Source organism: Syngnathus floridae, chromosome 5 (genome assembly GCF_059516105.1).
Source record: "Syngnathus floridae isolate MCC-2025c chromosome 5, RoL_Sflo_1.0, whole genome shotgun sequence".
Lineage (NCBI taxonomy): Eukaryota > Metazoa > Chordata > Actinopteri > Syngnathiformes > Syngnathidae > Syngnathus > Syngnathus floridae.
In genome coordinates this window covers 20,683,188-20,710,113 of record NC_142417.1, presented here as the reverse complement: position 1 = coordinate 20,710,113, position 26,926 = coordinate 20,683,188, and the positions used below count along the sequence as shown (strand labels likewise).

General features: G+C 42.5%; 1 protein-coding gene and 1 long non-coding RNA gene across 3 annotated transcripts in view; both read right to left on the bottom strand.

The window, feature by feature from the left end:
* The window catches only part of LOC148398508 (G2/M phase-specific E3 ubiquitin-protein ligase-like), a 97,583-nt gene that overhangs the window by 32,687 nt on the left and 37,970 nt on the right, over nucleotides 1–26,926 (bottom strand). The window lies entirely within an intron of this gene.
* On the bottom strand, nucleotides 8,884–13,499 carry LOC148398509 (uncharacterized). 2 transcript variants are annotated; one of them, XR_015858756.1, is made up of 4 exons: nucleotides 12,915–13,499; nucleotides 11,552–11,627; nucleotides 11,133–11,468; nucleotides 8,884–11,055 (listed from the first exon to the last, which is right to left on the bottom strand). It is a non-coding gene; the product is annotated as an uncharacterized LOC148398509 (long non-coding RNA). The 2 variants fall into 2 exon arrangements; XR_015858755.1 differs by having other exon boundaries at nucleotides 8,884–11,468.

Sequence of the window (26,926 nt, the reverse complement as noted above, 5' to 3'; positions counted from 1 at the left end):
CCGAACTACTTATCATTACAGATTTAGACGTGGATTATTTATTTATTTATTTATTTATTTATTTATTTATTCATTCATTTATTTAATCCCTCTTCTACCGTTTATTTATTTATTTATTCATTCATTTATTTGTAAGCTTGTATTTTTAATTCCCCTTGCAAACAAGGAAAAATAGGGAAAGCCTTTTCAATTAGCTGAGTGAATGTGAAAAGCTGAATGGAACTGGAGCCAGCCTCACTATTCTGCCAATTAAAATTGGTTTTATTTTCTGCTGTGAGGGAAAAAAAAAATACCTGAATTGCTCTGACCACGGTCAATCATGTTAAAAGCTATTGGTGCTTAATTTGATTTAACAATATAAAATGCAAATTAGGTGAAGTGGAAGCCAGGAACAGAAGGCTGATTTGATCCATCAAGTTAAATTGGAACAGATAGAGGCTTAGCAATGTAAGGAATGTTTTAGCATACTGGTTTGATTAGTGCTCCAAAAATGTAATCTTCAGGTCTAATTGCTGACAGATTGCTATAGATCAGAAACACCCATTACATACAGAATTTGAATACAGCAAAACACCTGAGTCTGAGTTCTACCAACACATATATGGGGTTTTTGTAATAAGTGAAAAGCCTAATTAAATAAATGGAACATGGCACAACAGACCCTTACAATAGTGAATGAGATAATGCCTGTAATTGGGCTCACACTGGTCTGGACATATGCTTCTGTACAGCACTTAGGCATGACTGGTCTGGAGTAAATATAATAACTATGTGAAGAGAATACTCATGGGACTTGGCCTTCTTATGCTAACAAGCAAGGCATTTATTTTAGTATTGGATTTTACACACACCATTATGCAAATAGAAGAAAAACAAGTATGCACGGCACAATACATATTTGTGGAATAGAAACACATTTGTAGCTTCAGCTATAAATCTGCTTAGAGCCATTTTTCTGCTGCACAGAATAAAAGTGTCTATCCATAGACTACAATGACCTGTTATTATTTTAGATTCTTTTAGTCAGACAAGGAAAGTCTATGCCTACTTTACATGTTTCTGCTACTCCCTGTAGCCTTCCTCAGAGGCATCACAAGATGGGCCCATCTTGTGTCATTATCTGATGAGGTAAATAAAATAATACATTTTTTGCCAACTCTGACATATCTAACAACCAGAGGTGGACACTTTAACAAATTGTGTCTGTCCGTCCTCTGTCCCTCTGACGACCAGGGCACCCTTCCCTCCCAGTCCTAGTAATTGTACCTTCACCCTTCAGTCCTTGTCATTTTAGGTTTAGTCCAGTGGCCCAACATCACACACACCACAAGAAGACAGGGGTTACACTGCAGTCCTAGTTTATGTGGCACTCTTTTGCGTCTTACACCTGACTTAATATTCTCTTGTTCTTTCTTATCCACTCCTAGTAGACAACCACAAACACTGTCGCTCGGACCTTCCTCGTTCAGACCACCTCTCTGCATACACCGGTCACACACACATGCACACACACCAACAAACACACGCGCGCACACACACACACACACACACACACACACACGCACACGCACACGCACACACACACACACACACACACACACACACACACACACACACACACACACACACACACACACACTCATCAGTCACACAAAGGCAATCATAATAGCTGCAATAACATCAAAATGTTTTAAGTTTAAAATTACTTACTTTGATCAATATCCCACTCTTCATTTCAGCCAAGGATGGAATCAAATCCAAGTCTGTTATTTTGGTGTCATACAAAATATATTGGCCATAAAATATTGTGGTCATCAGCGGCATCCCAAAGATAAGAAGACATTCTCTCTGGAAAAAACGGCTTTAAGTTTTTGCTATCCATTATGGTATGAGAGAGAGAGAGGCTTACGGCAGAGGTTTTGTAATTCATATTAATAAACATTTAAAGATCATTAGCTGGCCAATTCACTATTCACATCCACTCAATTTACTTCTTCCGGGATAACATTTATATACGATCAGAACATAGCTTTTTTTCCCTTCTACTTTATTTACAGGAATGTCTCACAAAATTAGAATATTGTGATAAAGTTCTTTATTTTCTGTAATGCAATTAAAAAAACAAAAATGTCATACATTCTGGATTCATTACAAATCAACTGAAATATTGCAAGCCTTTTATTATTTTAATATTGGTGATTATGGCATAGAGCTTAAGGAAACTCAAATATCCTATCTCAAAATTTTAGAATATCATGAAAAAGTATACAAGTAGGGTATGCAACTAATCACTTGAATCGTCTATTTAACTCGAAACACCTGCAAGGGTTTCCTGAGCCTTGAAAAACACTCAGCTTGGTTCAGTAAACTAAATCACAAGCATGGGGAAGACTGATGATCTGACTGCTGTCCAGAGGACCATCATTGACACCCTCCATCAGAAGGGTAAGACACAAAAAGAAATTTCTCAAAGAGCAAGCTGTTCGCAGAGTGCAGTTTCAAAGCACAGCCACAAAAGGTCTGATGGAAGGGGGAAATGTGGCAGGAAATGCTGCACAACCAGGAGATATGACCACACCCTTAACAGCATTGTGAAGAAGAGTCGCTTCTAGAATTTGGGGGAGCTTCAAAGACAGTGGACTGAAGCTGGAGTCCAGGTATCAAAAGCCGCTGTTCACAGACGTGTCTGGGAAATGGGCTACAATAGCCGTATTCCCATGGTCAAGTCACTTCTGAACTCAAGACAACGGAAGAAGCGTCTGACTTGGGCTATGGAAAAGAAGCACTGGACAGTTGCAGAGATGTCCAAAGTCCTCTTTTCCAGACAAAAGCAACTTTTGTATTTCATTTGGAAGCCAAGGCGCCAGAGTCTGGAGAAAGGCTGGACAGGAGCAAAATCCAAGTTGCTTGAAATCAAGTGTGAAGTTCCCACAGTCAGCGATGGTTTGGGTAGCCATGTCAGCTGCTCGTGTTGGTCCACTGTGTTTCATCAAGTCAAAAATAAATGCAGATTTTAGAGCACTACATGCTTCCGTCTGCTGAAGAGCTCTATGGAGATGATGATTTTCATTTTCCAGCATGATCTGGCACCTGCCCACAGTGCCAAAACCACCCGTGTAAATGGTTGGCCTACCAATTCTCCTGACCTGAACCCCATAGAAAATTTGTGGGGTATTGTGAAGAAGAAGCTGAAAGACACCAGACCCAACAATGCAAATGAGCTAAAGGCCGCTATTGAAGCATCCTGGGCATCCATAACACCTCAGAAATGCCACAGGCTGATTGCCTCCATGCCACGCTGCAATGATGCAGTAATCCGTACAAAAGGATTCCCAACCAAGTACTGAGTGCATTAATGGACATTTTCAAATGTTTGATTTTGTTTTACTGTTATAAATCTTTTTTTTTACTTGGTCTGAGGATACATTCTAATATTTTGAGATATGATTCTTGAGTTTTCTTAAGCTGTAAGCCATTATCAGCTATATTAAAATAATAAAAGGCTTGCAATATTTCAGTTGACTTGTAATGAATCCAGAATGTATGATGTTTTTGTTTTTTTCATTGCATTACAGAAAATAAAGAACTTAATCACAATATTCTAATTTTCTGAGACCGTCCTGTATATGTGAGACAAAGGAGCTTGTTTCGTAAACTATGTTTGGCAGACTTCCGAAATGGTCCATCGACACGGACAGATGAAAAATCACTTCTGTCTGTCCTTGTTTTTTGTTTCTTTTTTAATTTTCTCATCCATTGTCTACAAAATCGTCCTGCGTCAGATGAACCCTGGGACGGAATGTCCACCTCTGCTAACAACTAAATGTTGGGTAAACTCAAATGAAAATAACCATCAAACATTAGCATATGTACTTAAAGTATTTTCCGTACAGAGCTAGTGTGTGTTTCCACAAGGGGCATACTGTAAACACACACTGCACCTCTTGCTAATCTGAACTGGGAGGTATAGTGTGCGGTAGGTAGATAAAAACAGCAGAGCTAAAATATAAAGAAAATAGCTATTGGAAATTCTGATTGGCTGGTGACTATAGTCACTGGCCACATTGGCTGTCTGATTTGTCCTCATCCATCCATCCATCCATCCATCCATCCATCCATCCATCCATCCATCCATCCATCCATCCATCCATCCATCCATCCATCCATCTTCTTCTGCTTAACTGGAGTCGGGTCGGGTCTTTAGGAGGGACTCCCAGACTTCCCTCTCTCCAGCCACTTCATCCAGCTCATCCCGGGGGTTCCCAAGACGTTCCCTGGCCAGCTGAGAGACATAGTCTCTCCAGCGCGTCCTGGGTTGTCCATGGGGTCTCCTACCGGTGGGACATGCCTGAAACACCTCTCCCAGATGACGGAGCTACACACCTTATCTCTAAGGGAGAGCCCGGACATCCTGCGGAGGAAACTCATTCCGGCCGCTTGTATTTGGGATCTCGTTCTTTCGGTCACGACCCATAGCTCGTGACCATAGGTGAGGGTAGGAGTGTAAATCAACCGGTAAATTGAGAGCTTAGCCTTTTGGCTCAACTATCTCTTTACCACGACGGACCCACCAACTCACGACGTCCCGAGTTGAGGTCAGCAGCACGCCATCTCCACTGTAAACAGTGTTGACGGTGTACTGTTTCCCCCTCCTGAGATGCCGGATGGTGGACCAGAATTTCCTCGAAGCCGTCTGAAAGTCATTCTCCATGGCCTCGCCAAACTTCTCCCATGCCTGGGTTTTTGCCTCAGCAGCCGCCGAAGCCGCCTTCCGCTTGGCCATCCGGTTCCTGTCAGCTGCCTCCAGAGTCCCGCAGGCCAAAACGGCCCTATAGGACTCCTTCTTCAGCTTGACGGCATCCCTTACCACCGGTGTCCACCAGCGGGTTCGGAGATTGCCGCCACGAGAGGCACCAAGGCCTTACGGCCACAGCTCTGGTCGGCTGCCTCAACAATGGAGCCGCGGAACATGGTCCACTCTGACTCAATGTCCCCTGCCTCCCCCAGGACGTGGGAAAAGCTCTGCCGGAGGTGGGAGATGAAGCTCTTCCTGACAGGGGATTCTGCCAGACGTTCCCAGCAGACCCTCACAGAGCGTTTGGGCCTGCCAGGTCGGACAGGCATCTTCCCCCACCATTGGAGCCAACCCATCACCTGGTGGTGATCAGCTGACAGCTCCGCCCCTCTCTTCAGCCAAGTGTCCAAAACATGCAGTCGCAAATCCGATGACACGACGACAAAGTCGGTCTAGGCCTAGGGTGTCCTGGTGCCAAGTGCACACATGGACACCCTTATGCTTGAACATGGTGTTCATTATTGACAATCCATGTCGAGCACATAATTCCAATAATAGAACACTGCTCGGGTTCAGATCGGGGGGACCGTTCCTCCCAATCACGCCTTTCCAGGTCTCACTGTTATTGCCCACGCGAACATTGAAGTCACCCAGTAGAACGATAGAATCCCCAGAAGGAGCGCTCTCCAGCACTTCCTCCAGGGACTCCAAGAAGGGTTTGGTGCTTAGACACAAACAACAGTCACGACCCGTCCCCCCCACCCGAAGGTGGAAGGAGGCTACCCTCTCGTTCACCGGGGTGAACCCCAATGTTCAGGCGCCCAGCTGGGAGGCAACAAGTATACCCACACCTGCTCGACGCCTCTCACCATGGGCAACTCCAGAGTGGAAGAGAGTCCAGCCCCTCTCGAGAGGGCTTGTACCAGTACCCAAACTGTGTGTGGAGGCAAGTCCGACTACGTCTAGTCGGAACTTTTCTGCCTCGCACACCAGCTCGGGCCCCTTTCCAGCCAGAGAGGTGACATTCCATGTCCCAAGAGCCAGCTTCTCCAGCTGGGGATCGGACCGCCAAGGTCCCTGCCTTTGGCCCCGCCCAGCTCACAATGCACCCGACCTCTTTGGCCCCTCCCACAGGTGGTGAGCCCATGGAAAGGGGGACCCACGTTTCCACCTCCAGGCCTCTCCAGAGGGGGGCCCCGGTGACCCACGTCCGGGCGAGGGAAATCTGAATCCATATGTCTTTTTCGTCATAAGCGGCTTTTTGTGCCGTGCTTTGTCTGGCCCCTCACTTAGGACCCTTTTGGGTGACCGTACCAGGGGCATGAAGCCCCAGACAACATGGCTCCTAGGATCATTGGGACACGCAAACCCTTCCACCACGGTAAGGTGACGACTCACGGAGGGGCCGATTTGTCCTATTTGTGGTAAATTGTTTGAAAATAAAAATCCACATTGACTTATCTGTTTCAACAGCTAAAATTTTGGCAAATGTTACCCTTGACAAATAGTTTTGAATGACCAAAAATATTTAAATATAAAAAAATTATGCCCTTTTTGAACAATGGACCCCCACATAGTTGCGGTTCATCTGCTTGTGCTTATTCACAGATTATTCTTTTCAATTGTTCTTTTTTTTAAATAAATATTACTGGGGGTGTTGCAACCACATATTTATGGCAGAAATGACTTATTTGCCATTCATCCCTACTTATTCAATAATTTTAAACTTTAAAGATAATTGGGGGTGTTAGCCACCATGAATATATGGGGAAATATACATTTGTGGAATGTGTAACATCAGGTTTTGTTGGAGATATATTTTGCAAGTACAAGGAGCTAATACTTACAAAGAACCATTGTCCATTCCTCCCATCATGAACATAATAAATACAAAGTTTGTGTTTTGCTTAATTTTTTAGCACATTCAACTTAAATTACAAATACATTTACATTACGTTACAATACATTATCCTGACGTGCTGAACATATTAGTTATTAAGAAGTGTCTTTACTAGCATAGTGTGCAACAATATGGTCAGTGTTTGCATACAGTGTCATAGTAAACTGAGAACTCTCTCTCCAATGCAGATATTATCCTCTAAGCTTCTCCTGATATTAACCTCTAAGCTTCTCCTCATAGCCTCTAAGGACCTCTGTGTAGTTGTTGTTTTGCACTTTCAGGAGCCTGTTTCGGAATCCTGATAGGACACGCACAGATAGTAGCAAGGTCTCTTATCCTCATGCTTGCCGATATCTAAGGGGCATGAGCTGTTAACTTTCTATTTTGGGCTTCTTGCTTTGCTGTTCTTGTCTTAAAAGGAACCAACGTAACACAAGTAATTTACTTTTTTCTTTACTTTAAATCCTCTTCATTTTCAGCTTTCACAAAAATCTAAAAGACCTGCTGTATATTTCATTCAGAAGCTAAAACAGTGCTCAGACACTTATGGAGCGATGACATCTTGCCTCTTTGGATCAGCACATTGTGTTCATTATTACAGCCCTTTGCATACTGAAGAGAGAGCAACAGCATATTTTTGTCAGTTTATACAAACTTATATACTTTTTATACTCTTATACTGTTTTACTTATGTCAATTAATGTGTACATATTCCTATTAATTTATATATGTTATCATGTCAATCAATGTGTAGATACTCTTAATAACTTAAGAAAACATAGTTATTCAATCAGAACACTGACACATCACACACAGCTTGGTAACTTTTCCATTACACATAAGGCAGAGCTCATTAACGTCATGACACATTGATACAAAACATTCAGTAGATAATGAGACATTCTTATGAGGATATGTTTTTCCTTCTTTTCCCCTCCCTTTTTTCCCTTCTGTATTCCTGCTTGTGGACGGTGTAAAACCTTCTGATCTGGAGTTTGACCTTGTTGTTTCATCTGCTGAAGAGCATGAAATGCACATACTGACTCCCGTAAAATAACCCAAGATCTTGCAAATAAAGAACCAACTATTACTCCACATCTTTTTTTTCCTTGCTCAACGACGGACATCTTGAACAAAACGCACCCATTGGTGACCCCGACGTGATGTCCAGTTGAGCGGTTTTAAGACTTCCGAGGGGGAGAGCTTCCTCTGCGGTCTGGAGGCCTGGGGCCCCACCTTTAAAAGGTGAGAAGGCTTTTTCCTTCATAAACTGTGGCCTTCGCACCGAAGAAGAATTGTCTTTCCCGATCCCAAATTTGACACTTTAATGATTTATGTGGAGGTGGTTGTTTCTTTATGGTTTTCTTTTCTATTGTGTTAAAACTTCTGAGGTGGAATCCAGTTTTTTCTTTTTTATTGTGTTAAAACTTCCGAGGTGGAATCTGGGTTTTTCTTTTTTATTGTGTTAAAACTTCCGAGGTGGAATCCGGGGTTTTCTTTCTTTTTATTGTGTTAAAACTTCCGAGGTGGAATCCGGGGTTTTCATTTTATTGTGTTAAAATGGCCACATCCGGCCCGCGAGAAGGTTTTTTACGGCGCCTGGGACGATCTTGATTTATCATTAGAACCGGCCCGCAGACTGCAGCAAGCTGGCAGCCCGCAGATCTTTTACACGCACCAATACTACATTTCCCACAATGCAACGGTGACGCACCGAGCAGTACGCTGCTTCATTTCAGTGTTTATTATTAGCACAGCAGTCGTCAGTATAACTGTAAAATTAACTTTCAGATACCCATCAAAAATGGCAAAAAGGAAGGTGGACACTAAGAACCGGGGTTTCAAACAAAGTGGGAGTCGGAGTATATCAAGTCAAAGTCAAAGTCAGCTTTATTGTCAATTTCTCCACGTGCCAAAGACACACAAAGAAACCGAAATTTCGTTCCCCCCTATCCCACGGTGACAAGACATGGCTCACAACAGACAAACAGTAAACAAGTATAACAAAAGCGTGCTGAATAAATAATGAATAAATAACACAACAATAAATAAATAAATAAATAATTGAGAGGAGCACAAAAAGAAAAAAACATAAAAGAGCAAGTGCGCGTACAGCAGATATTCCCGAAAATAGCGCAACAGTGCCGCACGCTACGCAGAAGGGGGTAGCGAGTTCAGGGCCCTAACAGCCTGGGGAAAGAAGCTGTCGGCGAGTCTGGTGGTGCGGGAGCGCAGGCTCCTGTACCTCTTCCCAGAGGGCAGAAGGTCAAACAAAGAGTGAGCCGGGTGACTCACATCTCTGGCAATCGAGGTTGCCTTGCGGGTGAGATGGGAGGTGTAAATGTCCTTCAGGGAGGGAAGCGAAGCACCAATAATCTTACCAGCCGTATTCACTATGCGCTGCAGGGCCTTCAAGTTCTGTTCAGTGCAGTTACCACCCCAGACAGCGATGCAACTGGTGAGGACGCTCTCAATGGTGCCACGGTAGAATGTAGACAGGACTGCCTGAGGAGCACATGCACGCCTGAGCTTCCGCAGGAAGTACAGGCGGCGCTGAGCTTTCTTTGCCAGTGACGAGGTGTTCGCGGACCAGGAGAGGTCCTCACTGATGTGCACCCCCAGGAACTTGGTGCAGCTACCCTCTCCACCACAGCACCGTCGATGATCAGCGGCAGGTGTGTTTTGTGACCCTTCCGGAAGTCAACAATGATTTCCTTGGTCTTACCGACGTTCAGCAGGAGGTTGTTGTCCCTGCACCACGTGGTCAGAAGGTCAACTTCCGACCTGTACCGAGTCTCGTCGCCCTTCGTGATGAGACCCACCAGAGTCGTGTCGTCAGCAAACTTCACTATGCGGTTGTCGCTGTAGGTCGCAGTGCAGTCATGCGTCAGCAGGGTGAAGAGCAATGGACTGAGCACGCAGCCCTGGGGGGCCCCCGTGCTCAGCGTGATGCTGGCGGAGAGTTTGTCGCCAACACGCACCACCTGAGGCCTCTGACAGAGGAAGTCCAGTATCCAGTTGCAGAGGGAGGTACTGAGGCCCAGCTCGTCGAGTTTGGAGATGAGTCGCTGCGGCACAATGGTGTTGAAGGCAGAGCTGAAGTCCACAAACAGCAACCTCACATATGAGTCCTTTCTCTCCAGGTGGGTGAGGGCCGAGTGGAGGGCAGATGTTCACGGAGGTAGCTGGAAAACCTGTGTGTCTTCTATGTGGAGAAAGTGTGGCAGTATTGAAAGAGTATAATCTGAGACGACATTATGAAACGAAACACGCGGACAAGAACAAGAATATGGACATGGAAAAAAGGCTACAGAAGGCCGAGGAATTAAAATGAGGCCTCAAATCTCGACAGGCTCTGTTCAAAAAGGCTAAATCACAAGGCCAGGCTGCTGTCAAGGCCAGTTTTATTTTGGCAGAAGAGATCGCTAAATCAGCCCGGCCATTTACGGAGGGGGATTTCATCAAAAACTGTATGATTAAAGTTTGTGACGAAGTTTGCCCAGAAAAAAGGCAACTCTTTTTAAATGTGAGTCTGAGCAGAAACACCATTGCCGAGCGAGTATACCAGTTGTCCACCAATCTAAAAGAGCAGCTTGTGAAAAAGGGAAAAGATTTCATCGCATATTCCTTGGCTGTGGATGAGAGCACCGACATTTCTGACATTGCCCAGTTGTCAATTTTCATCCGCGGAGTGGACTCCAGCCTAAGCGTGACAGAGGAGTTTTTGGCCTTACGTCCGATGCATGGCACAACTACGGGGCGTGATTTGTATAAAGAGGTGTCAAGATGTGTAAATGAGATGGAGCTGCCTTGGGAAAAACTCGTGGGTTTGACAACTGACGGAGCACCTGCGATGTGTGGACACGGGAGCGGATTGGTGGCGAAGATACGGGAAATGATGCAAGAGGAAAACGCGACAGGTGAGCTGGCAGCTTATCATTGTATCATACACCAGGAAGCATTGTGCGGTAAAGCCTTGAAAATGGAACATGTAGTGAGCATCATCACGCACACAGTTAACTTTATCAGAGCCAAAGGTTTAAATCACCACCAGTTCAAGGAATTTCTAACGGAGTTAGAAACGGAGCATGGTGATTTGCGTTATCACACAGAGGTGCGATGGCTAAACCATGGAAAGGTGCTCCAAAGATGTTTCGAGCTTTGTGAGGAGATTTGTCTGTCCTTGGACAGCAAAGGGAAAGACACAACACAACTCAGAGACGAGATGTTTCTGTGTGAAATGGATTTTCTTTGTGACATTACGAGTCATCTGAATGCAATGAACTTGCAGCTGCAGGGTCGGGATCGTGTCATCTCTGATATGTACAGTACAGTGAAGGCATTTAAAACCAAACTGACTCTGTGGGAGACGCAGATGCGGAAAGAACATTTGAGCCACTTTCCCAGCTGCCAGACCATGAAAGAGAAGCTCTCTACCAGTGTGTTCCCGAGCGCAGTTTGCTGATAAAATAGGTATGCTTGCCGCTGACTTTCGACGCCGATTTGCTGACTTTGAAGCACAAAAAAAACAGGTTTGAACTGCTCGGTAATCCATTTGCTGCTGATGTGGAAAGCTCACCACCAAACCTCCAAATGGAGTTGATTGACCTCCAATGCAATGATGCACTGAGGGCAAAATATGCGGCAGTGGGTGCTGCGGAGTTTGCCCGTTTCTTCCCCGACACAATGCCCCAGCTGCGCATCCAGGCTGCTCAAACGTTGTCTATGTTTGGCAGCACGTACCTGTGTGAACAACTGTTTTCTTTGATGAACCTGAACAAAACATGACACAGAGGTCGACTTACTGCTGAACACCTTCACTCAATTCTGAGGATTTCCTCAGCTCAGAGCCTTACCCCGAACATTGATGAACTTGTGGAAAAGATGGGACACCACCAAGTATCACCCTCAACCTCAAACAAGTGAACATTTCTGTGCAATCACATATTTAGAGTTTTTACTCAGTTCAAGTTTAAAAGTTAAAGTTTAATATTTGTTTTCACTGCATGTTACTTCTCCTTGAGGAAAGTGTTGTTTTTGATTAATAGATTTTTGCACTTTATTTTATTGTATTTCAATCCAATTATATTTTAAAAATATTTCAGTTGGGTGGATGATAGAAAATTGCTATTATTTTTTTCTTTGAAATAAATTTAGCCCACTTTTGCTAAAATAGAAGTTTAAAAGTTAAAGTTTAATATTTGTTTTCACTGCATGTTACTTCTCCTTGAGGAAAATGTTGTTTTTGATTAATAGATTTTTGCACTTTATTTTATTGTATTTCAGTCCAATTATATTTTAAAAATATTTCAGTTGAGTGGATGATAGAAAATTGCTATTATTTTTTTCTTTAAAGTAAATTTAGCCCACTTTTGCTAAAATAGAAAATATAAGTTAATGATGGTGCCTTAAACAATTCAGGTTTCTTTCATTTAATGTTCATGTTATGGGGATTTTTATATAAAGGAAATTTGTCTTTTGTGTCTGTTGAAAATTAAAGCTTACTGACAGAGCAATAGTATTGCTTTATTTATCTGATCATATTGGAATATATCTGGTTTTCAGTCGGTTCAATTAGGTTCACTAGACTATATGCGTCATTTAAAGAAATTTCAATGAATATTCGATCAGTCCGGCCCTCCGCTTGTACCGTAATTTCCGGACTATAAGCCGCGACTTTTTCCCAAAATTTTGGACCCTGCGGCTTATAGTCAGGTGCGGCTTATATAAGATTTTTTTTCGTGATTTTTGTGATGACTTGATCACTTTTACTCTTAACACTATTATATACAGTAAAAGCAACAAAACAAACTGACAAATAAATCGTTTTCAAATCAGATGAGTAAAAACTGGTGAAATATTTAAAAAAAAAGATATTAAAAGTGAAGACAATTTGCAATTCTAGTAATGACACACGAATTTGATGCACAATTTGTCTTCGCGGGCCACATAGAATGATGTGGCGGGCCGTATCTGGCCCCCGGGCCTTGAGTTTAACACCTGTGCTCTAAACCCTTTCTCTTACTCTGCCATATCACTCAGAGATTACACAAAGCAATGCAGTTTGACCATCTGCATTGTATTAAAACCCAATCAATCAGCATTTAAATTCAATTCTGCTGACATTTTGCTCACCAAAAACAATTTGTAATGAATGTGAACTTTTAATGCATTTTATTCAGAAGGTTACTTTGAACCTTAAATGGCGGCGCGGCGTACTTATGGATTTTTACGACCTCCGGCCTCCAGGGGGCGCTCTAGCAGGAAGCAAGAGCGAGACAGGCGAAGAAGAGATAATGCGCCGAAGAAGACGCGCTAGTTTGTGTTTACATTTCGCGCATCATGCAGAACGCGATCAAGACGGACATTACTGAAAGAAAGCCTTTATACACAGACCGTCATCATGGGGAACAAAAGAAATGCATATGATACCGCTTTTAAGCCAAAGGCAGTCGATGTTGATGACATTATCTTATATTTACTCTGGAGCGTACTTATAGATTTTTACGGCCTCCGGTCTCCAGGGGACGCTCTAGCAAGAAGCAAGAGCGAGACAGACGAAGAAAAGATAATGCGCCGAAGAAGACGCAATCGTCTCGCGCATCACGCACACACCCGCATTCACACAAAGACACGAAGCTTTTACACACAAACCGTCATTATGGGGGATAAAAGAAATGCACAGACATGGAGAAACTTCTCCCAAATTCACTAATCATTGTTCTGGGTGATCTTAACAGGGCGAACCTCGCACACGAACTCCCCAGATACAGACAGCACATAACGTGTCCCACCAGAGGGGCACAGACACTGGACCACTGCTACACCGTAATTAAGGATGCATACCACTCTGTGGCTCGTGCAGCTTTAGGACTCTTGGACCACTGTCTAGTTCATCTGATCCCTGCCTATAGACAGAAACTAAAAACTTCTAACCCTGTGGTGAGGACTGTCAGGAAGTGGACAGTGGAATCAAGGCAGAACCTCCAAGCCTGCTTTGACTGCACCGATTGGAGAGTTTTTGAAGCTGCAAATTCAGACTTGTATGAACTCACTGACACTGTCACATCATACATCAGTTTTTGTGAGGATCTGTGTGTGCAGACTAAGACCTTCTGCACGTACAACAACGACAAACCTTGGTTTACACCGAACCTTAGGAGGCTGCGCAAAGTCAAGGAGGAGGCCTACAGGAGCGGCGACCGGGACCTGTTCAAGCAGACCAGAAACACACTGAACCGAGAGGTCAGGAAAGCCAGGAGGTGTTACGGGGAGAGCCTGGAGAGACACCGCTCTGCCAATCCTGATCCCTCAACAGTGTGGAAAGGCCTGCAGAGCATCACGGGCTTCAAGAAACGAACCCCCCGTCCTGTGGAGAGCCCAAGGCTCGCTAACCAGGTAAACAGGTTCTACTGCAGGTTTGATCGGTCCTCCCACACAATGGGACCTCCTGCAGCACAATCCACATACTCACCTCCCCCCACAACTGCTCTGTCCACACCTCCATCACTGTGATCACTGACTCTCTCTCTTGCAGAGGCCGCGCCCGCACTCCAGATTCGCGAGGAGGAAGTGCGCCAGATGTTCCGGAGACAAAAGATCAGGAAGGCACCGGGCCCAGACGGCGTGTCACCTTCCTGCTTGAAAGTCTGTACTGAACAGCTGGCACCCACCTTTGCACAGATCTTCAACCGTTCCCTGGAGCTGTATGAGGTGCCCTCGTGCTTCAAGAGCTCCACCATCGTACCGGTGGCTAAGAAGCCTGCCATCACAGGTTTGAATGACTACAGACCGTTCGCCCTGACATCTGTGGTCATGAAATCTTTCGAGAGGTTAGTGTTGAACCACCTGAAGGATGTCACGGGCCCCCTGCTTGACCCCCTCCAGTTTGCCTACCAGGCAAACAGGTCGGTGGACGATGCGGTCAACATGGGACTGCACTACATCCTGCACCACCTGGACACCCCAGGAACATACGCCAGGATCCTGTTTGTGGACTTCAGCTCGGCGTTCAACACCATCGCTCCTGACATCCTCCAACAGAAGCTCATCCAGCTCGCGGTGCCTGCCTCCACCTGTCAGTAGATCACCAGCTTCCTGACCAACAGGAGACAGCGTGTGAGGCTGGGGAGCATCACATCAGACACGCTGACCACCAACACTGGAGCCCCTCAGGGGTGCGACCTCTCCCCACTGCTCTTCTCCCTCTACACCAACGATTTCTCCGCAAGTGACTCTTCTGTGAAGCTCCTGAAGTATGCAGACGACACCACTCTCATCGGACTAATCCAGAACAGTGATGAGACTGCGTACAGACAGGAGGTGGAGCGGCTGGTCCACTGGTGCAACCAAAACCACCTGGACCTGAACCCGCTCAAGACCGTGGAGATGACAGTGGACTTCAGGCGAGGCCCTTCACCACTTTCACCCCTCACTATCCGCAGTAATACTATTCTCTCATCAGACACCTTCAAGTTCCTGGGAACCACAATCTCTCGGGACCTGAAATGGACCGGCCACATAGACTCTGTCCGGAAGAAGGCCCAGAAGAGGCTGTACTTCCTGAGACAGCTCAAGAAGTTCACCCTGCCGCGGGAGCTGCTGAAGACCTTCTACACTGCCCTCATCAAGTCTGTCCTCTGCACCTCCATCACTCTCTGGTTTGGATCGGCCTCCAAACAAGACAAGCACAGACTGCAACGGACAATAAGGACTGCAGAAAAGATAATTGGAATCAACCTCCCATCTATCCAAGACTTGTACCTGTCCAGGATCAGGAAACGTGCAAGTAACATCTCAACAGACCCTTCGCACCCAGGTTGCAGCCTGTTTGAACTACTCCCCTCCGGACGCCGTTATAGAGCTCTGTACACTAAAACCAGCAGACACAGAGACAGCTTCTTCCCCCAGGCTGTCGCTCTGATGAACTCACACCACTCTTAGAGTCTCAGAGTCATTACTGTGCAATAACATCCTGCTTTCCACACCTTTTTTGTCTACACTGTTTGTACTATGTGTCCTCTCTGCATCCATTGCAGCCTGGTCTCCTAGAAGAGGGACCCTCCCATCTGTGGTCTTTTCTCAAGGTTTCTCATTTCCCCTAGCTGGAGTTTTTTCCTTGCCCTCTTGGGAGTTTAAGATCAGGGGATGTTTGAGAATATCTTTCGTTCTTCACATGTCCTGAGTGTTGTTGTTAGTCACCTAAATGTTGAACAGAGGCTGTGATTTACCGAAGTCAAATTCCTTGTTTGGCACGCTCAAACATGGCGAATAAAAAACTCTTGAATCTTGAATATGATGCCGCTTTTAAGCTATACGTGTCGCTCGCTAGTTTAATCTAATTTAGCGCTTCGTGTATGAATAAGATTAGCATGAACAGACCCTCTTCACACTCGAAGAAATGCATAAAACCGACGACGAAAGAGAGACTGAGAAAGTGTGAGGCGAAGGATATCTAACGCTATTCCAATCGGACACTAAGGAGGAAGACTTCGATGGTTTCAGTGCACAGGAGGAAGATGAAGACGGCTCTTTTTTTTTTTACTTTTACTGGTATGGTTTTTTTAACCAGCCCTGTTAGTGCTGTGCTACCGTGTTGCTGCTGTGTTGCTGCTGTGTTACCGCTGCGTCTCAGTGACTGCTGTGTTACTTCCGTGTCGCTGCGGTATTACTGCCGCGTCACAGGCAGTGTTTGGAAAGAAATGTTAAGGTATGTTATTAAAGCTTTAAAAAAAACTTTCTGTGTCCAGTCTTTCTTTGCTAATAACTCGCGTGCACACTTCCGCGTTGCTGCGGTACTACTGCTGCGTCACAGGCAATGTTTAGAAAGACATGTTCAAGTATGTTATTAAAACGTTAAAAAGGCTTTCTATGTACTGTCTCTCTTTGTAAAAAACTTGTGTGCACGTGCGGCGTATTGTCCGGTGCGGCTTATGTAAGAAAAAAAAAGAAATATCCTTGAATTTTAGCTGGTGCGGCTTATAATCCGGTGCGGTTTATAGTCCGGCAATTACGGTATATTCAAAATTGAAAATGTGGAATTTTTGGTAAGTGTGAATTTGTGGAATTTGAGGCAAAGGATGAACAGTTGAAAGTTGGAAAGGGTTGAATCAGTTGAAAAATGTAGAAGTTAGAGCAAATGTTCAATCCCTAAAGAGAATGAATGGTAATTTAAAAACAAAAGGTGTGGCCAATTTTTTTTAAATTTGGAAAAAAACAAAGTATATGGGTTCAGATGAAATATACGTGTTCAGGAGGTTCACTTTTGGGGTTAAAATGTTGAAACAGGTTGAGTTGTACAAAAATTGTAAACGTTAGAGCAAATTTAGCTATTTAGGGCACCTTTTGTTGAAATAAGGTCACTTCCAGTTTATTTGGGGCACATCCAGTTTAATTTAGGTCACTTCCGGTTTATTTTGGGTCACTTCCGGTTTGAAAAGGTCACTTCCAGTTCATTTGGGTCACTTCCGGTTCATTCTGGGTTCATTGGGGGCACTTCAGGGTCAATCCAAGATGGAAGTGGGGTCAAGGGTTGAATCGTGTAAGCATCGTGGAAGTCGGGGTGAAGGGGGTGAATATGATAAACATAAGGTGAAAAAAGTGAATAAAGTTAGAATGGGTTGAATCGGTTGAAAAATGTAGAAATTAGTAGGGAAAAACAAAATTTTGGGGAAATTTGGTGTGAATTTCAAAATTGAAAATTTTGAATTTTTGGTAAGTGAAAAAGTGTGGAAAAGGTAGGCAAAAGATGAACAGTTGAAAGTTGGAACGATTTGAATCGGTTGAAAAATGTAGAAATTAGGAGTGAAAAATGAATTTTTTTTAAATTTTGCAAAATTTTGTGCAAATTTATAATGTGAAAACGTGAAATTTATGAATTTGGATATTTTGGGAATGTCCCCAATGTGATTTGAATGAGTTGAATGATGTGAATTTCAAACTGGAAGGATGTAAATGCTTTGGAATGAGTTAAATGGGTTGAAAAATGTAGAAATAATAAGTGAAAAAGGACATTTTTTGAAATGTTAAATGTGAAAATGTGGAATTTTTGGTAAGTGGGAAGGTGTGGAATAGGTAGGCAAAAGATGAACTGTTGAAAGTTGGAATGAGTTGAATCGGTTGAAGTATGTACAAATTAGAAGTGAAAAAACATTTTAAATGTGAAAATGTGAATTTTTTTAATTTGGCAAGTTTGGGAATGTCCCCAATGTCATTTGAATGTGTTGAATTATGTGAATTTCAAACTGGAACAACGTAAATGTGTAGTGTTGAATCTACCATTAAGAATGAATATGGAAAAGTTTGCCAGGAATTTGTAAATTTTGTGAAAACGGAAAATTTTTGGAATGACAAAAATGTAAGCAACGGTGTCATGAATATTTTGAATAAGTGAAAAGTGGAATGGAGTGAATCGGTTGAAGTATGTGGAAGTAGTTAAGCGTCAAAAAAGTGGGCAGAATAGGAAGAATCACTAGAATTTGCAATTCCTGAAGAAATTGCGTGTGAAGGTGAAGAAGTTGAATAAATAATTGGGGAATGCTGCAGAATGATGTTGAAACGAGTTGAATCGGTTGAACAATGTAGAAATTAGAGTAGGAAAGCGAAATTTTGGAGAATTTGGTTGAATTTCAAATTTGAAAGTTTGGAATTTTTGGTAAGTGGGAAGTTGTGGAATAGGTAGGCAAAAGATGAACAGTTGAAAGTTGGAATGGGTTGAATCGGTTGACAAATGTAGAAATAAGAGTAGAAAAACGAAATTTTGGAGATTTTGGTTGAATTTCAGATTTGGAATATTTGGTAAGTGGGAAGTTGTGGAATAGGTAGGAAAAGTTGGAATGGGTTGAATCGGTTGAAAAATGTAGAAATTAGAGTAGGAAAATGAAATTTCGGAGAATTTGGTTGAATTTCAAATTTGGAATTTTTGGTAAGTAGGAAGTTGTGGAATAGGTAGGCACAGGATGAAGAGTTGAAAGTTGGAATGGGTTGAATCGGTTGAACAATGTAGACATTAGAGTAGAAAAACGGAATCTTGCAAAATTTGGTTGAATTTCAAATTTGAAAGTTTGGAATTTTTGGTAAGTGGGAAGTTGTGGAATATGTAGAAAAAAGATGAACAGTTGAAAGTTAGAATGGGTTGAATCGGTTGAAAAATGTAGAAATTAGAGTAGAAAAACGACATTTTGGAGAATTTGGTTGAATTTCAAATTTGGAATTTTTGGTAAGTGGGAAGTTGTGGAATAGGTAGGCAAAAATGAACAGTTAAAAGTTGGAATGAGTTGAATCGGTTGAAAAATGTAGAAATTAGAGTAGAAATACAAAATTTTGGAGAATTTGATTGAATTTCAAATTTGAAAATATGGAATTTTTGCTAAGTGGGAAGTTGTGGAATAGGTAGGCAAAAGATGAACAATTGAAAGTTGGAACGGCTTGAATTAGTTAAAAAATGTAGAAGTAAGAGCAAATGTTAAATCCCCATAGAGAATGAGTGTGAATTTAAAAGAAAAAGCAATTGCACCAACATTTTTTTAAGTTTGGAACGAAACGAAATATATGGCTTCAGAAGGTTCACTTTTGGGGTTAAAATGTTGAAACGGGTTTAATCGGACAAAAATGATAAAAGGTAGCGCAAATGTAGCTATTTGGGGTACTTTGTGTTGAATTAAGGTCACTTCCGGTTTGATTCTTGTCACTTCCGGTTTATTTGGGTCGCTTCCGGTTTAATATAGGTCACTTCTGGTTTAGCAGAGGTCACTTCCGGTTTAGTAAGGTCACTTCCGGTTTTAAAAGGTCACTTCCGGTTTGATTTGGGGTCACTTCCGGTTTGATTTTGGGTCACTTCCGGTTTACCTGAGGTCACTTCTGGTTCATTTGGGGTCAATTCCGGTTTGATTTAGGGCACTTCCAGTTCATTCTGGGTTCATTGGGGCACTTCAGGGTCAATCCAAGATGGCTGCCACTCTGGAAGTGGGGGTCAAGGGTTGAATTGTGAAAGCATAATAGAAGTGAGGGTGAAGGGGGTGAATATGGTAAGCATAAGGTGAACAAAGTGAATAAAGTTGGAATGGGTTGAATCGGTTGAAAAATGTAGAAATTAGAAGGGAAAAACTAAATTTTTGGAAAATTTGGTGTGAATTTCAAAATTGAAAATTTGGAAATTTTGGTAGGTGGGAAGGTGTGGAATAGGTAGGCAAAAGATGAACAGTTGAAAGTTGAAACGAGTTGAATCGGTGGAAAAATGTAGAAATTAGAAGTGAAAAACTAAATTTAGTGAAATTTTGTCTAATTTTGTGCAAAATTTAAAAGTGACGGGAAATGTTTGAATTTGGCAAGTTTGGGAATGTCCCCAATGTGATTTGAATGTGTTGAAATAAGTGAATTTCAAACTGGAACAACAAAAATGTGAAATGTTGAATCTGCCATTAAGAATGAATGGGGAAGAATTTGCCGGAATTTTGTAAATTTTGCGAAAACGGATAATTTTTTGAACGAAAAAAATGTAAGCATCCGTGTCATGAATATTCGGAATCAGTGAAAAGTGGAACGGAGTGAATCGGTTGAAGTATGTGGAAGTAGTCAAAAAGTGAGCGGAATAAGTAGAATAATAATAATAGTAATAATAATAATAATAATAATAATAAAGGACAGCAATAACAATAGTGTGAAGGTCTTCACCTTCACACTAATAATAATAATAATAATAATAATAATAATAATAATAATAAAGGACAGCAATAACAATAGTGTGAAGGTCTTCACCTTCACACTAATAATAATAATAATAATAATAATAATAATAATAAAGGACAGCAATAACAATTGTGTGAAGGTCTTCTCCTTCACACTAATAATAATAATAATAATAATAATAGAGAATGGTCTTCACCTTCACACTAATAATAAAGGACAGCAATAACAATAGTATGAAGGTCTTCACCGTCACACTAATAAAGGACAGCAATAACAATAGTGTGAACAAACCTTTTTCAAACATTTTAAAGCTGCGCTGGCCGGCTGCCACGCCCCCATGGCCCAGCGCGAAGGCATCCGCACAAGACTTTTATAATTTTATTTTTAAACACTTTAATGTATTGTTAAACACTTTTTAAACATTTTAGAGTGTAAACGTGTCACGGCTCAGCTCTGCTCTCGCTGTGCTGATGGGTTGATGCACCCCCGCGGACCAGCGTGAGGGCATCCGCACAAGAATTTTATGAGTTTAGTTTTCAACACTTTATTGTATTTTTAAACACTTTTTAAACATTTTAAAATGTAAACGTGTCATGGCTCCGCTCTGCTGTCGCCGTGCCGGCCGGCTGACGTGCCCCCGCTGCCCAGCGCGAGTGCATCCGCACAAGACTTTTAGAATTTTATTGTTAAACACTTTGTTGTACTTTTAAACACTTTATTGTATCTTTAGACACTTTTTAAATAGCTTTAAAAAGCTTGCTATGCCCATCTGCTTCGATAACGCACGATTTGACCTCACTGACCGGCTCGTCAGCTTGCCTCGTCGTCCTGCTCTGCTGTCATTAATTCCAGCCCTCCTTGTCTCCTTTAAAACTTTGTGTGAGACTGTGTTGCATTTGGTTGTCCTGCCTCGTTCGTGACAAAAGGAAGTGCAAAGCAGAGATGCTGCCGATTGAACTGAGGCGAACAAAGTGGAAGAGTGGATATGTAGCACGACTGCAGGAGGCTGAGATAAAGCAGGTTAGAACTCCTCTTACAGTTCTAAGCCAATCAGCGGCAAGAATACAGATCAACATGTTGTCATTGGTCTCGTCTCGTCTACCGACCAATAGTGTGCTGTAAAGTCATATTGGCAGACAAAGCCCCGCGCTTCAAGTGACGCCGCAAAAAGCCGCGATTCATCGAATATACCCGCAATGTTTGTTTTGTTAAAAACCCGCGATGCACCGAGGCGACGTAGCAAGGGATTACTGTAATGGGTGCTTGTAGGGAGGTGCATGTCCATTTGTAGGTGAGCAGCATTTAATTATGTAATTGATCCAGAATAGGAAAGGGAGCCATTGCAGTGTATAAAAGATGGAGGTTATGTGCTCATATTTTTGTTTCATCAGAAATCTGGAAGCATTCTTGAATCTACAGTATTATAACTTACTATTGGTGTCTCACATAAAGCATGCACGGGGCAGAGTATGGGTGCTTTACATGGCATTTTGGCTGTCCCTTTTATTTTTTTAATATCAATATTTAGCAGTTATAGTTCATCTGAAGTCATGGACAAAATCTGCATGCATCTGTATATCTAGAAGTATAATGTACTGTTTGGATTTATTATTTTCTCCACCTTTGCTTCTTTGCTTGTGTTAAGAAATTATTTGTATGACTTGGTGAGATCGCTAAAATCGAAAGTTTGGAGTTTAGGGAGGCCAATGAGAATGATTTCCAAATAAATGGCTCCGAGGGTTTCTCACAAGACAGAATATACCATGACCAAAAGTTGACATTTTGTGTTGTATTGTCCATCCATCCATTTTTCATTGGGTTTATACTCTTTACGGTTGTGGCACCCACAACTTATGCCTTAACAAATTATGCCTTGAATTTTGGACAAGTGAAATAAACCCTAGAGTAGTTGGTTGCCAGCCAGTCACAGGAGACATATAGACAACATCGATTTATAATCATCTTAACACCTATGGACACATTTGAGTCTTGCATGAATGGTTTTACAATGTGACCATATTTAAAGTGGGTCTCAGCAAGCATGGAGAAACAAACTCCACTAAGGGAAACTGGAGCTGAGATTTGAGCGCCAAACCTCAGAACTCATAAAGTCACGTGCAAACCACTAAGACATCGTCCTGCCCATATTATTTCCTAATGATACATAAAATCATGTGGAAATTGAGTATCACCACACTATGATCCATATTACCCAATGTAGGATATGAAAATAAATCTTAGATCATTGCGTGCTATTAATTTTATTGTTTTTATCATCAAAATTATTGTGATTTGATTCTTATTTTCATGATTTGCACGATCATAGTGAAGATTTTTCCAGTGTTAGTGTTAGATCATTGTGTGATATTAATTTTATTAATTGTTTTTATAATCAAAATAATTGCGATTTGATTCTTGTTTTCATGATTTAGATTATAGTGAAGATTTTTTCAGTGTCCTGTGAGGGATGTAATTTGCATTCCTTTTTCCATAATTTTTTAATGCATTTGCAAGCCAGTTACTATAGCAACTCAAGATGAAGCTGTAGATTAAGGCAGACTAGTGTTTAATTGATGCACTAATGCATTTAACTGAGCACCCATCACAAAGTTGCCTTTGTTTCCAGGTCCCATTTTTAGAATAGGCATTTACATAAAAGCATTTGTGATTGCCTGAACCAGTTATTATCAGCAGATTCTACATTTTGTCCCATTCAAACATGTTGATGCAAACACTAATGATAACTGTCTCATTTGGGAATTGATTAAATAATTCTGGTGACAAACATTACGCAAGAATACTAATTTAATTTTCATCATAAAAGTAAAAGTCTAAGTCAAAGTCAGCTTTATTGTCAATTTCTCCACATGCCAAAGACACACAAAGAAACCAAAATTTCGTTCCCCCCTATCCCACGGTGACAAGACATGGCCCACAACAGACAAACAAGTAGATAAGTTTAACAACAGCGTGCTGAATAAATAATGAATACATAACACAACAAATAAATAAATAAGAGGAGCAAAAAAAGGAGCAAGTGAGCGTACAGCAGACATTCCAGAAAAAGTGGTAACTTTCAACATGAGCGCAGATGGCAGGAGTGCCCCCCCTTCATTTTTATGATGATGACACTATGCTATTTGCAAGAGGGAAACTTGTAAAACATGCAGGAATGCAGCCCTCGAGGAATGGAGTTTGAGACCCTTGATGGAATTGGACGGTTCCATCCATCCATCCATCCATCCATCCATCCATCCATCCATCCATCCATCCATCCATCCATCCATCCATCCATCCATCCACTCACTATTTCCAGGATGAACCCTCATTTACAGGCGCCAAGGGGGGGAACAGTAAGTATGCCCGTGCCTGTTCTGCGCCTCTCACCGTGGGCAACTTTAGCGTGGAAGAGAGTCCAACCTCTCTGAAGAGGATTAGTACCCAAGGTGTGTGAATTGAGTCTGATTACGTCAAATCAGAACTTCTCTGCCTTGCACACAAACTCGGACTTCTTCCCTGCCAGAAAGATGACATTCCATGTCCCAAGAGCTAGCCTCTATAGCCAGCGATCAGACCGCCTTTCACTGCTGCCCAGCTCACATTGCACCCGACCCCTATGGACCCTCTCACAGGTGGTGAGCCCATCGGAAAGTGGACCCACATTGCCTTTTTGGGTTGTGCCTGGCTGAAATTCACGAGTGCAGGCTCGGACACCAGTAACTTGCCAATTAGCTCCACCTCCAGGCCTGGCTCCAGAGGGGTGCCCCGGTGACCCGCATCTGGGCAAGGGGAAACAAAGTCCATTTATTTCAATTATCATTCGGGATCAGATGAACCCTGCTTTGTCTGGACCTTCACCTCTGACCTGTTTGCCATGGGTGACCCTGCTAGGGGCCCGAGACAACTTAGTTTTGAGGATCTTTGGGACACGCAAACCCCTGCACCATGGGAAGGGCTCGTGTAGGGGATATGAATGAATAAACAAAAAACAAACAGACAAACAAGCAAACACATAAATACAAACAAAAAAATAATAAATAAACAAATTAATAAATTAATCGGTCGGTCAGTCACCTGCCATCTTGGTTACATTGTCTGCAAGCTGTAAACGCCCCATGATCTTGACACAGCTCCATAACCTTCTGCAGAACCACGTGCGATGGACAACAGCATCTCATCCAACATCCAGCACTCCCACTTATTGCAAATAATTACAACACATTTCAATAGTGGCGGGCACATGAGGCTTCATTAGGTTTTGAGGCTTTCTAGCCAAGTGATTAGCAAAGAGGTTCATTTCTCGAGGCATCAGATGGACGCAAGCCTCCAAAAAGTGCTACAGTTATACAGTATATTGGTTCATGTAGCCTGATCAAAATGAATAAAATGTATACCTGCATGTGCATTTTTGTGTAAGATATGTACCATATTTTTCGGAGTACAAGTCGCACCTTTTTTCATAGCTTGGGTGGGGGTGCGACTTCTACTCAGGAGCGACTTATATGAGAAATTTTTAACACTTTATATATTTTTTTGTCACTCACACATTCACACCATTATTACCATTATTGTGAAGTAGATTCACTTCACATGTTATTTTCAGACTATACCAGATGAGGGCGCTCTAGGCCTGCTTTGATAAATTCAACATTGGCTGTAACTCATATCAACTGAGAAGGGCTTAACAAAAATGTCACAGAAAAGACAATCTTATTCTGCAGATTACAAACTGCAAGTAGTAAAATATGCAGCCGAAAACGGTAATCGAGCAGCAGAAAGAAAGTTTGGAGTTAGTGAGAAACTTCCAAGGGACTGGCAAAAAGTGGAGGTTAGTCTTAGCGAAATGAAAAAAAACAAAAAAGCTAATCGCGGGTTAAAAGCTAGGTGGCCACAGCTCGAGGAACGAGTTCATACATGGGTGCTTGAACAACGTGCTGCTGGGAGAGACTTATCAACAGTGCAGTCGCGTCTCCATGCTTGTCGTTGCTCCACAATTGTCGTTGTTGGCTCATTGAGCTCGTTTTATTAAATAAAGAGCCGGTTACCAAACCCACTTCTTGCCTGGTACTTTGGTAACGTTACAAGATAGTTATATACGTAGATCTGTGGAATAATTGGAGCTACAACTGACGACGAGTCTGACGTCAGCGGCACATGGAGTTCCGGAGTCAACTGCTGTTTTTTATTTTTTTTTAAGTGACACAGAGGACGAAGATTTCGATGGATTTAATGATTTGGGGTGACACAGATGGTTCGATAAAATAGTTGTTTATATTATAGTTTGATATATAGTTTATATATAGTTATATGGGCCTGTGGAATAAGTTGAACTGCAACTGACGTCAGTGGCGCACCGCACACACTTTCAGGGATAGAAGTGCCGGTGTTTACACAAAGGACGAAGATTCCAATGGATTTAATGATTTGAAGTGACACGGATGGTTCGATACAATTGTGGTTTATATTATTGTTATTTGATACATAGTTTATATCTAGTTATATGGGCCTGTGGAATTATTTGAACTGCAACTGACGTCCGACGTCAGCGGCATGCCGCACATGCGGCGTTGTTTACATAAAGGACGAAGCATTCGATAGATTTAATGATTTGGAGTGACACAGATGGTTTGATAAACGTGTTCTTCATGTTATAGTTATTTGAATCACTGTTAATGTTACGTCACGCCCCTTCTCAACTCCTTGTTTGTGTTTATGTCACGTTAGCATACCGTATCGTTTAGCCTGTTGTTGCTGGTTCATGTCTGTTCTTGGTGTTGGATTTTGTCAAATACATTTTCCCCAGGCGGCTCGGTGTCGCACTGGGTAGCACGTCCGCCTCACAGTTAGGAGGGTGCGGGTTCGATTCCACCTCCGGCCCTCCCTGTGTGGAGTTTGCATGTTCTCCCCGAGCCCGCGTGGGTTTTCTCCGGGCACACCGGTTTCCTCCCACATCCCAAAGACATGCTTGGTAGGCTGATTGAGCACTCCAAATTGCCCCTAGGTGTGAGAGCGAGTGCGAATGGTTGTTTGTCTCTGTGTGCCCTGCGATTGGCTGGCAACCGGTTCAGGGTGTCCCCCGCCTACTGCCCGATGACGGCTGGGATAGGCTCCAGCACACCCGCGACCCCCGTGGGGACTAAGCGGTTCAGAAAATGGATGGATGGATGGACATTTTCCCCAAAAGTGCGACTTATACTCCGGTGCGACATAAATGTTTTTTTTCCCTTTATTGTGCATTTTATGGCTGGTGCGACTTATACTCAGGTGTGACTTATAGTTTAAAAAATACAGTATATAACCTCTATATTTTGTTTTTTACTAGAATAAACAGGGGGGCATGTACAAAATTAGCCACAGGAACTATTGGTGGAACTTGTACAATGCTGGCTGTGCTGAAGTGAAAGGGACAGGTGTATTTGAACTGTGAGGAGAAATTGCAGGCAGACATTTTTGTGTTTCTGTTGTTTAATATTGCTAAATAATAGTACAATAAATTAAAAATTATTTACCGTAATTTCCGGACTATAAGTCGCGGTTTTTTTCAT